This window comes from Antechinus flavipes, chromosome 4, assembly GCF_016432865.1.
Source record: "Antechinus flavipes isolate AdamAnt ecotype Samford, QLD, Australia chromosome 4, AdamAnt_v2, whole genome shotgun sequence".
NCBI classification, from domain to species: Eukaryota; Metazoa; Chordata; class Mammalia; order Dasyuromorphia; family Dasyuridae; genus Antechinus; species Antechinus flavipes.
In genome coordinates, this window is record NC_067401.1 from 384,680,927 (window position 1) to 384,694,120 (window position 13,194).

The following is a 13,194-nucleotide window of genomic DNA, read 5'->3' on the forward strand; positions in this document are numbered from 1 at the left end:
GACTAAATGCCAAATACTGTGCTACCCTAGGGATACAAATAACAAAGCAAAGCCATTCTGGACTTTCAAGAATTTTACCTAGTAAAGTAAGGAAGCATGCAGGAAATAACCCAGAGGAATAAGAGTCAAAGAAGGACCGTTCAATCAATTGTTAAGTATTTTCTGAATATCTACCATATGTCAGAAATTCTTTGTAAACAAATATCATTTATGACTATTATTTACACCTCCATGACTTTGCTCAGCAGGTTCCCTCAGTTAAGATCTCTTCCCATCTTCATTCACTGAAATCAAATTTCAATCAAATGATGGCCTATGCCATCAACTTTCCATGGGGAATCTCTCTCTCCTCTTCCCATCAGGAGGTTCTTTCACACTGTCCTCCTATAGTATTTTCTTTGACTAGGACCCCACATTGATGATCAGTTCTGCTAGAGGAGAGTAAACTCAGATTATAAACTCTCTGAAGATAGGAACTATATTTTATTCACCTTTTACTAATCCCCCACATCACATGTCCGAACATGTATGTGGAAGAACTTTTAGGAAGAGCAAAAATAAACAGAGGGCAGAAGGTTTTGGGGATGAAACCTGACATCCAGAGTAGAATAGTAGGTACCCCATAATATGCTTGTTGAATTGAATTGAACCCAAGTTCATCTAGACAAGAGTCTCTGAAAGGAAGAAGAGCTAGATCTTCTCATTAAAGGCTAGAAGATAATGTAAAAGAAGCAGACCCAACATGGAGGAGAGGAATGCAAGGGAAAATGACAAATTATATGATTCTGTCAATGTCTGCTTTGGGGAGAAGGAGGTGTGTGTGTGTGTGTGTGTGTGTGTGTGTGTGTGTGTGGTGTAAATAATGGAATAATGAATCTCAATAGCTGGAATATGGCTTTCCCATTAAACAACTCATCTCCCGCACTGTCTTACAATGTGGGCTACAGAGTTAGAAAGAAAAGGGTCTGGACCCTGGGTATGACATCATCTACTTGTGTGACTTCAGACAAGCATCGTCTCTTTTCTATACCCGTTTCCTCACCTGGAAAGTAAAAAAGTGCTACTGACATCCCTCTCCACCCTAGATCCAATACTATTTTCCTCAAACTCCAAGGTAACTGACTACTTTTCCTTATGCTCAAAGGCGCGGTAAGTCTAGAGAGAGGAATAGTTGGATAGTAAAGATCGGACTAGTGGCAGGGGGTCAATAAAATGGCCTCTGGTTATATACTAGGAACAACACTACAACACTTGACAGAGTCCAGGGGCCAGCTCTTGGGCTTCTCCCTTCTATACCACAGGCACTTGCCCTTCCAAACTCTAAAATATCCCACCCTGGTCAACAAGTTCCCTTGAATGGAGATCTCTCTAATTCCGGTGGAAAGGGAAAGCAGCAAAATAGAAAGAAGGCAGCGGGAGAATGGAATGAGCTTACCTGCAAAGCGAGAGCAGCATCAAGGACTGCAGATGAGAGAATGGACAATGAGAACTGACTGCAATGGAGATAGTCGATGTACTCCAGGCACCTCCAATTGCTTCCGGAAGCCCATAACTCAAACCCAGAGGGGACAAACAACCAATGTTATCTCTGCCCTGATCTCATGTTTGAGCTAAATTCCACACTCTCAGCACTTTTTGTAGAGTGGGGGTTTTTCTTCGCTGCCATACCTTCCTATGGAGCCAAGGGCATGGCAGCCAGTCAAGCTATTATCATCTTCTTCTCTGAAGGTATTCTCACCTTCCTCCCTTCGTTCCCTGCATACAGAACTTCCATTGGATGCCTTTCTTTTTTAAAAGTTGCTTTCTAAGCTCCCTTTTCTGAAGGGGAGCTTTGTGGGGCTCTCTTTGTCATCCAGGGTCACATTCTAATGCCACTGTCCTCATCACCCATGTCAACTCTGGAAAAAGTGATGCTCAATTGGACACAAGAGAAGAACCCTGGAAGAGAAGGTCTTCTTTATTTCTCAACTCTTGCAAGAGAACTTGGAATGTAAGGGGCATTATATCACACATACCAGCTGGATGTCTCACAAAATCTGATGGCTGTGGAAAGATTGCTGGATTTGGAGCCAAAGGACCCATTCTGATTCTGATTCTGCTACTTAAGACCCATTAAAGCTTGGTCCACAAGACCTCCTCTTTCTGGTCCTTAGTTTTCTCATCTGTAAAATGAGAGGATTGGACAAGATAATTGCTAAAGTCTCCATTCTAACTCCAAAGATGCTGAGGAAGCATTACTCCAAACCACTTGTCACAGAATCAGGAGATTCCCATCATAACAACAGAACATTTTGACATCCTTTGCCCAAGGACAATTGCATTGGAAAATCAATCAGCTCTAGATCCTGAGTTTAAAAAAAAAGGCACAAAAATCAGTGGGCTAGTTATCCTCCCCAGCAGCATCAACAATATGGCAGCTGATGCCATGCGTTTGAACAAGACAGACCTCTCCAATGACCACATCCACGGGACTATCTGCCAGCATCCTCCTTTGCAATATTGTTTCCACTTGGCCTCATTTCACCCCCATTGTCCCCTAAGCCAAGGGCTAATACTCACATTGTTGTGTCTGCTGGGAAGGGAGAAAACAAGATTCCATGCCCAGCCTTGAATATGACCCAAGTACGGGCCAAGTACTATTAGGCTCACAGATTTAGAGCTAGAAATAGGGTGACTTTTGAAAAGCCTGAACTTTTCAAAGAAGCATGAGCCCTACTAGCCAATGGACTCCAGATGTTCTCCTGTGTCCATCAGCCCTGCCTATGAACAATTCTAACATGTCAGAACAAAAGGACAAAGGGCATTGGGGCTGTTTCCTCAGCAAGATATCAACTTTTTTTTCTTAAAACAAATTTTTCAAAGGTTAGATAGGGTCCAGACACCAGAAAAGCCTGGGAACCTCCAGGAGAACAGACCATTGAAAGGATGCCATAGGACAAGAAGAGGCATGGGAATAGGGAATATTTCAATGAAAATCCAGGAGACTCACACCACTGGTCTGGAGGAATTGCATGGGAAAGTTCTAAGCGATGGTCTTCCTCATTATTACAGCACTTAGTACAAAGGACAAGAAGCAAACTAGTATCTGTAAGACAATAATGGAACTTTTTGTAGTTACAAAGAATAGGAAGGAAAGCAAGGACCCTTCAAATGTGCAATGGTGAAGAAAATGATGGCATATTAATGTAGTAGAATATTGGGGTTATAAGAGATGATAAAATATGAAGAATCCAAAGAAACTTGAGATTTTTATGAAATGATATAAAATAAAAAAAGGAAAACAACAACAACAACAACAAAACCCAAACAAGTGACATGATAACCATAATGACTTCAGAATTCATTACCATTCCCCCATTTCTGAACTTCCCTATCATTGTCAAGGGAACTACCTACTCCCAGTCACCTAGGTGTCATCCTTGCCTCCTTATTCTTTCTCATTCCACCCTTATATCTGATCTATTACCAAGTTCTGTCAATTTTACCTTCATGGTATGTCTTACATATGCCTCCTCCCTTCTCTGACACAGCTACTACCCAGTTCAGGCCCTTATCACCTCAAATTTCTCTCTGTTCCACTTTAGCCAACACTCAGCTTCAAATTAATCCTCCTAAAGCGAAAGTCTGACCCTATAACCCTCTCCCCCAACTCAATAAATTCCAGTGGCTCCCTATCACCTCCAGGATCAAATATAAAATTCTGTCTGACATTCAAAACCCTTTATAACCTGGACCCTTCCCACCTTTTCAGTCTTATTATATCTTATAACTCAACATGTACTTATGATCCAATGATACTGGTGTCTCCTTGCTATTTCTCAAACAAAACATTCCATTTTCCAGACTCTAGGCATTTTTATTTGCTGTCCCTCAAGCCTGGAATTCTCTTCTTCCTTATCTCCAAATCCTGGTTTGCCTGGCAACTAAAATCCCACCTTTTACAGGAAGTTTTTTCCAATTCCCCTTTAATGTTAGTTAATGTCTTCCTTTTGAATGTTTCCCATTTATCCTGTATAGACACACTTCATTTTATTGTGTTTCATAGATATGGTGGGTTGTTTTTTTTTTTTTTTGCCCTATATTTGAAGATTCATGGCAACCCTGCATGGAGCAAGCTTGTCGGTGCCATTTTTTTCAACAGCATGTGCTCACATTGTGTCTCTATGTCACATTTTGGTCATTCTTGCAATTTTTCAAACATTTTCATTATTATTATATCCATTATAGTGATCTGGAATCAGAAATCTTCAAGGCTACTATTATAATTGTTTGGGGGCTCTACAAATAAGTGGGTGAACTTAACTGATAAAAGGTGCATATGTTCTGATTGTTCTACCAACCCTTCATTCCCTGTCTCTCCTTTCTCTCATCTCTCTCCTCCTTGGGCTTCCTTATTCCTCAAGATACAACAATATCAATATTAAGCCACTTAGTAACCCTACAATGACCTCTAAGTGTTCAAGTGGAAGAAAGAGTCAATCCATGTGGCAAACTTCATTGTTTCATTTTAAGAAACTGCCATAGCCACCTCATCCTGTATCAACCACCACCCTCATCAGTCAGCAGCCATCAACATAGAAGCAAAACACTCCACCAGCAAAAAGATGACAAATCCTGAAGAGGCAGAGGGTTAGTAGTTTTTATCAAATGTAATTTTTTAAAATTAAGGTATGTACATTGCTTTTATATATACTATTAACACACATTTAGTAGGCTATAGCATGGTATAAATAATTTTTATATTCACTGGGAAACAAAAAAAATTGTGTGACTTGATTTATTATGTAATATTAATTTTCTGATGGTGGTCTAGAAACGTATCTTCCAGGTAAGTCTGTATATATCTTGTTTGTATGCAATTTTTTGCATAATTTCTCTCCCCCACTAGATGGAGAGCTCCTAGAGAGGAGAAACTACCTTTGGTATTTCTTTGTATATCCAGAGCTTAATGCAATGCCTGGAACATATTAGGCACTTAATAAATGTTTGTTAACTGACACTGTGATTTCAGATGATTGATACTGAAATGTGCTTGCCGAGTCTCAAACAGAGAGGTGATAGTCTTTTGCACAGAATGAGATATTTTCAGTCATGGCCAATGTGTTCATTTACTTTGCTTGACGGGGTGGACAAAGGAATCATTGAGAAGTGATACAGACATTTTAAAAAATAGTAATTTTTAAATTTTTATTTATTTTTTGTTTTAAAGGTATTGGACTTTATATCAGGAGATATGGTTCTATGCCCTGTTCTATTTAATGAGTTATGAGACCATGGCAAGTGACTTAGTTTTTCTAGGTCTTGGTTTTCTAAGCTGCTTTTCTCACAAGACTGAAATAAAAGACATATCCTGAAAACAACCATGTCTTTGCAAATATAAAGGATAACAGGCGTCACAACAAAGTTTTAAAGCCAGGGTGAAAAATCTCAAAATTATAACAATAATCCTCAGTCTGTAAATTTCTAGCATTTGTAACTCACTCTCAGGAAGAACAAAGAACAGTAAAAATGGGAAATTGGAGTTTCAGAACAAAAGTGAGTATCTCCATGTAAAGATGGGAATTGGAGTTTCAGAACAAAGATGAGTATCTCCATGTAAAGATGGGAATTGGAGTTTCAGAACAAAGATGAATATCTCCATGTAAAGATGGGAATTGGAGTTTCAGAACAAAGGTGAGTATCTCCTTAGTAAAGATGGGAAATTGGAGTTTCAGAACAAAGGTGAGTATCTCCATGTAAAGATGGGAATTGGAGTTTCAGAACAAAGGTGAGTATCTCCTTAGTAAAGATGGGAATGGAGTTTCAGAACAAAGGTGAGTATCTCCTTAGTAAAGATGGGAATTGGAGTTTCAGAACAAAGGTGAGTATCTCCATGTAAAGATGGGAATTGGAGTTTCAGAACAAAGTGAGTATCTCCATGTAAAGATGGGAATTGGAGTTTCAGAACAAAGATGAGTATCTCCATGTAAAGATGGGAATTGGAGTTTCAGAACAAAGATGAATATCTCCATGTAAAGATGGGAATTGGAGTTTCAGAACAAAGGTGAGTATCTCCATGTAAAGATGGGAATTGGAGTTTCAGAACAAAGATGAGTATCTCCATGTAAAGATGGGAATTGGAGTTTCAGAACAAAGTGAGTATCTCCATGTAAAGATGGGAATTGGAGTTTCAGAACAAAGGTGAGTATCTCCTTAGTAAAGATGGGAAATTGGAGTTTCAGAACAAAGATGAGTATCTCCATGTAAAGATGGGAATTGGAGTTTCAGAACAAAGGTGAGTATCTCCTTAGTAAAGATGGGAATTGGAGTTTCAGAACAAAGGTGAGTATCTCCTTAGTAAAGATGGGGAATTGGAGTTTCAGAACAAAGGTGAGTATCTCCATGTAAAGATGGGAATTGGAGTTTCAGAACAAAGGTGAGTATCTCCATGTAAAGATGGGAATTGGAGTTTCAGAACAAAGGTGAGTATCTCCTTAGTAAAGATGGGAATTGGAGTTTCAGAACAAAGGAGAGTATCTCCTTAGTAAAGATGGGAATTGGAGTTTCAGAACAAAGGTAAGTATCTCCTTAGTAAAGATGGGGAATTGGAGTTTCAGAACAAAGGTGAGTATCTCCTTAGTAAAGATGGGGAATTGGAGTTTCAGAACAAAGGTGAGTATCTCCTTAGTAAAGATGGGAATTGGAGTTTCAGAACAAAGGTGAGTATCTCCATGTAAAGATGGGAATTGGAGTTTCAGAACAAAGGTGAGTATCTCCATGTAAAGATGGGAATTGGAGTTTCAGAACAAAGGTGAGTATCTCCATGTGAAGATGGGAATTGGAGTTTCAGAACAAAGATGAGTATCTCCATGTAAAGATGGGAATTGGAGTTTCAGAACAAAGGTGAGTATCTCCTTAGTAAAGATGGGAATTGGAGTTTCAGAACAAAGGTGAGTATCTCCTTAGTAAAGATGGGAATTGGAGTTTCAGAACAAAGGTGAGTATCTCCATGTGAAGATGGGAATTGGAGTTTCAGAACAAAGGTGAGTATCTCCTCAGTAAAGATGGGGAATTGGAGTTTCAGAACAAAGATGAGTATCTCCTTAGTAAAGATGGAATTGGAGTTTCAGAACAAAGGTGAGTATCTCCTTAGTAAAGATGGGAATTGGAGTTTCAGAACAAAGGTGAGTATCTCCATGTAAAGATGGGAATTGGAGTTTCAGAACAAAGGTGAGTATCTCCATGTAAAGATGGGAATTGGAGTTTCAGAACAAAGGTGAGTATCTCCATGTGAAGATGGGAATTGGAGTTTCAGAACAAAGATGAGTATCTCCATGTGAAGATGGGAATTGGAGTTTCAGAACAAAGGTGAGTATCTCCTTAGTAAAGATGGGAAATTGGAGTTTCAGAACAAAGATGAGTATCTCCTTAGTAAAGATGGGAATTGGAGTTTCAGAACAAAGGTGAGTATCTCCTTAGTAAAGATGGGAATTGGAGTTTCAGAACAAAGGTGAGTATCTCCTTAGTAAAGATGGGAATTGGAGTTTCAGAACAAAGGTGAGTATCTCCTTAGTAAAGATGGAATTGGAGTTTCAGAACAAAGGTGAGTATCTCCTTAGTAAAGATGGGAATTGGAGTTTCAGAACAAAGGTGAGTATCTCCATGTAAAGATGGGAATTGGAGTTTCAGAACAAAGGTGAGTATCTCCATGTAAAGATGGGAATTGGAGTTTCAGAACAAAGGTGAGTATCTCCTTAGTAAAGATGGGGAATTTGAGTTTCAGAACAAAGATGTCCATAATAAAGATGGGAAATCTGAGTTTTAGAGAAGGCTGGAGGCTTGTGGAAAGACATATAGCAAGTCAGTGGCAGAGCCAACCGAGACTTTGATTCCCATTAGACTCAGCTGCCTCAGAAGTGAGGGGGGTGTTGGGGAAAGAGGGTTCCCCCAAGAAGAGAACAATTTTCCCCAACACCAACACAGCTGCTGGGGAGAAGATACCTTAGCCCCTGGGAAGGCTTAACCCAAGTCAGGAGGGTGGGACTAGAGTCTCAGCTGCCTCAGCTGTCAGACGTTTGAGGAACAGATGCCTGGGCTAAGAGAAGGGAGCCTCTTTGGACATCTCCCTGTCATTAACAATCTTAGCTTTGCTATAAACAGCCTGGCCCAGGCCCAAAACAAAAACCATTGAATTAGGGTTCTCCTCTGGCTTCAGAGACTCAGCCTGGTTAACTCCACTCCAACTATCAGCTCCAGCTTCCAAACCCCCAGCTCCTAGAGCTCTATAACTGCCTTTTCAGAGTGCCCTCCTGTTTATTAGGTTATACTTACAGAGTTTTAAGCGAATTTTAAGCCAGCCATCTGGTCCAACCCCCTCATTCTACAGATGAGGAAACTGAGGATCAGAGAGATTGGAACTTAAAGTTACACAGATAAGAACCAGAGCTGGGATTTGAACCTTAGTCCTAACTCCTAATTCACTGCTTTTTTTCATCGTCCCACTGCGCCTCTTACTGTGAAGGAGCCAGGTGTGGATTCCAGTGCCCTTCCCCATGTTATCTCTGAAGAGACAAGGATGAGTCTCCACAGATTATGAAGGGAAGGAAAACTGAGTCCCCAAAGCCCAAAGTCACACAGGAAGTCAGTGATGAAGGTTGGTTGGATCCCAAAATGTGGACTCAGAGTCGGAAAAACTGAATTCAAATCCTTCCTGAGAAACTTTTGAGCTGCCTGACCTTAAACAACCATGTCAGCCTAGAAAATTGTTGTTGGTAATAGCCTCGTCGTGGGGATTCAGTGAGATAACACACGTACAGCACTTTGCCTTAAAGCATTATATAAATGCTTATTATCATTGTTGTTATAGCTGTGTGATCATGGATGAGTCATTCAGCTTCGAAGACTTCATTTTTTCATCTTTAAAATGGGCACCAGAATACTTATACTACTTGCCTCAGAAGGAAGGGACTGGAGTCAGTTGGGATTGGAGTCATTTCAAACTGGCTCGCCAACTGTTTAATTTGCAGTGTAGACATCTAAATCTCAAAGCTTATAAATTAGGGATGCAATTTATCTTGTTGATTGTCTCAACTTAAGAAGGTGATAAGAACTTGTTAATGCAAGTTAAACTTAAAAGGTACAGTGATAGCTCAGAGTCAGGAAGATTCTGAGTTCAAATCCAGAATCAGACTCTTGTAGCTGTGTGACCCTGAGCAAAATCACTTTGCCCTGTTTCCCATCTAAAAAATGAGGTGAAGAAATACTCCAGTATTTCTGCCAAGAAAAGCCCAAATGGGGTCACAAAGAGTCAGACATAACTAGAAAATGACTGAATAGCAATTCCAAATTTAAAAGTGTGTCCTGTAGCCTATTCTCCCTCCCTCCCCCAAGAGAGCTGGTTATCAAACACTTACCAGCAGACCACCGCTCACCGAGTTATCATTTATTCCAAAGAAATAAAAGCTGAGTGACACCAGACTATCGGGTATGGGAGGAAGACACTGAAGGGGTCTAGGAGTATCGCCAACTGCTGGGGGTATCAAAAGCAGGGACTGTGCTCGGGGCGTAGACGAACCCTCCTTCGATCACCAACCCCTTTTGACCAGCCCCAATTTCCTTATCCTTAAAATGAAGTTAGACTAGATCATGTAAGGTGGAGTTGGGGAGATCTTAGACAGCATCCAGTTCAACTCCCTCTTTTCAGAGAAGGAAACTAAGGCCCATGACCAGTTATCAGCAGACGCAGGAAGAGCCCAGATCTAGTTCTCACCTTCAAGGCTTCCTCCCAGAATATCAGCCAGAGGTCAGCCAGGCTCTGATCTCCTCATCCTCCCCAAGGCCTCTCAATCACATCTAGGCTTGGGGCCTGGCCCTACCATTTAAAAGGACCAGATTTTCTTATTTTCCTCCCACTTCTTTCCTCAGGATCTTGCGGGGTAAATTGCTTATGTGTCAATGGGGAACCTGAGGCCCCGGAATGGTTCATCACAGAACCTGTTGGTCACTGATTAGACCTCCAATTACCTGCCTTTTGACCTAGCTCTCCTCCCCAGGCCTCAATAACCAGGGAACAATTTTATTTTGGCCTTAAGAAGAATGCAAGTCAAGCTGAGGGAGTGTTGGAAGGGAGGGACAAGGGTAGGGAAACAGCCAACTCCCTCATTGTTCCCAGAGCCCTCACCGATGACCTGGTCACTGGGCCTGAGCCTGGGTAAGGAGGAAGGGGGGGGGGTGGCTATCCCCGGCTGCTGGGGAGGAGACAAGAGGCTCTTTGTGTCTCTGGCTCCTGAGACACCTGTTCTCTCTCCCCTCCTAGCTCGCCTGTCTGCCTGCCTCCATGTGTGCGGCCTTGTTTATCCTGCGGCTCCCATAGCCCCAGCCCAGCCCTGGCTCCCAGCATGGGCCTTTGGCAGCCTCCACCAACACCTGCCCAGTCCTGGCAGCGGAGCCTGTAGGAGACGCACAATCACCCTGCTGTTGACATAGTTGTTTATTTTCAGGAGGGCATCGAAGGGAGGGGACTGGAGGGGAGGGGGACAGACAGGGCAAAGGCATTTAGCAGCCAGTCGAGTTAATTCACAGTTGGTCCTAGAAATCAGTCTTCACTGCCACCGCCCACTGCCCGCTGCCCCCACCCCAAATACTGCTGCTCTCCTTGCTTCCACCATCGTCCTGGAGCCAGGTGTTCCCAAGGGGCAGCACCCCAGACACACTACCCCCTTAAATGGGCAGTCCCTGCTGCCCCTGCTGCTGTCCTTGCTTCCACCATCACCCTGGAGCCAGGTGTTCCCAAGGGTAGTACCCACAATTGCACAACTCCTCCAATGGGCAGCGCCCACAACCACACAACCTTATCCCAACAGTCTTGTACCCCAGCAAAGGACCCACACACAAGAGGAATGATGAAAAGTTTGTAAAATGCTTTCTCTACGAGCTAGTGAGGCAGGTAACACAAACACTCCCAATTCGTTCCCATTTTAATGAAGAGAAAAGTGAGGTTCACACAAATTGTTACTTGTTCTTAATCATAAACCTATAAAGGGTCAACTTGGATCGGAATGTCAAGGTCTCTTGTCTGTGCTCTTTCCATTAGACTAGGACAACTCTAAATAGCTCAGATAGCACTAGAAAGCTTGGAAACATCATCTTACTTAAATCATACAACCCCCCCCAAAAATAAATCATACGACCCCAAAAAGTAGATGTTAAAAGGTATTAGCCCCATTTTACAGTTGAAGAAACTGAAACTCAGTTTGAATGGTTTGCTCAGAATATACAACTACCAAGTGATAAGATTCGAACCAGTATTTCTCCCCTACTCCAAGGACAACACTCTTCCCACTACCCCATGATACTGGTATGGACATCCAGGAACACGCTAGCATATAATAATATGTCGCCACACACACATGCTCAAGTTCTTTGGGGTACCCATGCCTGACACTCCTTCCCTTCTAGATCTATTTTTTCATTCCTCTCTTCTGTCCTTGACACACTTGGCTCAACCCAAAAGTCTCTAGGAGAAAGGAGTTTCAAAGGGAGAGGACCCCTATCTCAGCATAAGGAGTATGATTTCAATTATACAGGAGTCTTCAGTAATAAACTTCCCTAGTGGCTCTGTAGGACAGGTTTACAGAATGAGGTAAGGGGAAAGAGGGGGAAATGGTCAATATTACCATTTAAAAGCATTATTGATTTTTGTTAGACCTGGAAGAGAACTTGGGGATCATCCAGTTTAATCTTCTCATTTGACAATTAAGGAAACTGAGGCCTAAAAAAATGGACTTATTTGCTCAAGACCACACAGCTAATATCAGATTCAGGATTCTCACCCACGTCTTCTGACTTCTAATCATCTATTTTAAATTCACCATTCCCTCCAGACTCTAATTTTAGGAGCAACACATAGACTTGCACCCTCAGGCCCCAATTAGACTAATCTACCAAATGACAAGAATTTCTACCCAAAGAATTAATTTCTTGGGTTAAAGATTCTCCAGAGGCACCTTGGTAATGCAGTGGATAGAGCACCAGCCCTGAAGTCAGGAGGACCTGAGTTCAAATCTGGTCTCAGACACTTAACACTTCCTAGTTGTGTAACCTTGGGCAAGTCACTTAACCCCAACTGCCTCAGCCAAAAAAAAAAAAAAAAAATCATCTCCAGAAGCCTCCTTTAAAATGCAAATAATATCTGAATGTTATCATTAAATTATAACTCCCTTTAGTCAGAAATCTAGGACAGAGGAAAGTGACAAAATTCACCCCAAGGGCAAAATTTGAAGATTATGTGGAAGGGTTTAGCACAGATCAGGATAGAGTTAGGCCAAAAACAAATGTTTATTGATTAAGAGACTAGAAGGATAGATCCAATGGGCATTAAGAAGAGTCAAGGGTATTTTAGTAAATGTCTAAGCAAGGATAGGGGGAGGATGTGAGGGAAGATTTCTTGCTCTCTTAAGTCTAGGCAATCAACAAAACAGTAAGTCAAGCCCTGATTTTTCACATTTGTTCATTTCTGAGATGTAAATGCTCATCCTGAAATTTTAATAATTGGATCTGGGCTCACTTCAGTACATCTCTGAGCAGAAGTGAGAATAGCTTAAAGTCCCTCCACAACTTTGCCTGAGGCTAGCCCTGAATGAAGATTTCTGAATTCTCATTTTGAACTTCCAGAGCCCATCACAAGTCTGCCTCCTAGCACAGGGTCCAGCCATACCCAACCAAAAGTCTTTGTTTGAGGAAAGTGTCTGCCTATCAGCATAGGGACTACCAGTCTGGGGATCTAAGTTGCAATTTCAGCTAGACTGCTAAGTATTTGGGTGAGTTTAGACAAACCAGTTCCTTTCTCTGGGTCCCTCTTGGTAAAAGGAGGGATTTAGAGAAGCAAGTTTGTTGTAGTTGGATGGACAGCTGGCCTTGGAGTTAGGAAACCTGGCCTGAAGTCCTAAATCTGCTCCAGGATGGTTGGCTGATCCTGGGCTAGACAATTCAGCTCTCTAAGACTACTGGGAAAGTGATCCTCACGGGTAGAAAGTTTCCCATCTGGAGTCTGGGATTGCTACAGATAGAATCACAGGTCCAGGAAAAGTAAAATGAAATGAGGATTTTTTTAAGGGCTTGATAGTCTATGAATTCAGGAACCACTAGGTAGGTGATGGACACCAGGGATCATGGGAGAGGAAGGTAGAATGGGAGAGGAGGAAACCTGAACTGGCG

The 13,194-nt window shown here is 41.8% G+C and overlaps 1 protein-coding gene and 1 long non-coding RNA gene across 38 annotated transcripts in view; one reads left to right on the plus strand and one right to left on the minus strand.

The window, feature by feature from the left end:
• The window catches only part of SOX13 (SRY-box transcription factor 13), a 76,610-nt gene that overhangs the window by 49,939 nt on the left and 13,477 nt on the right, over positions 1 to 13,194 (minus strand). The window lies entirely within an intron of this gene.
• On the plus strand, positions 1,082 to 7,743 carry LOC127562679 (uncharacterized). Of its 36 annotated transcripts, XR_007953783.1 has the most exons (8): positions 1,082 to 5,767; positions 6,181 to 6,369; positions 6,416 to 6,461; positions 6,604 to 6,790; positions 6,837 to 6,976; positions 7,117 to 7,255; positions 7,443 to 7,536; positions 7,583 to 7,715. It is a non-coding gene; the product is annotated as an uncharacterized LOC127562679 (long non-coding RNA). The 36 variants fall into 36 exon arrangements; XR_007953762.1 differs by having other exon boundaries at positions 6,181 to 6,461; positions 6,837 to 7,022; positions 7,164 to 7,255; XR_007953769.1 differs by having other exon boundaries at positions 6,181 to 6,461; positions 6,837 to 7,022; positions 7,210 to 7,255.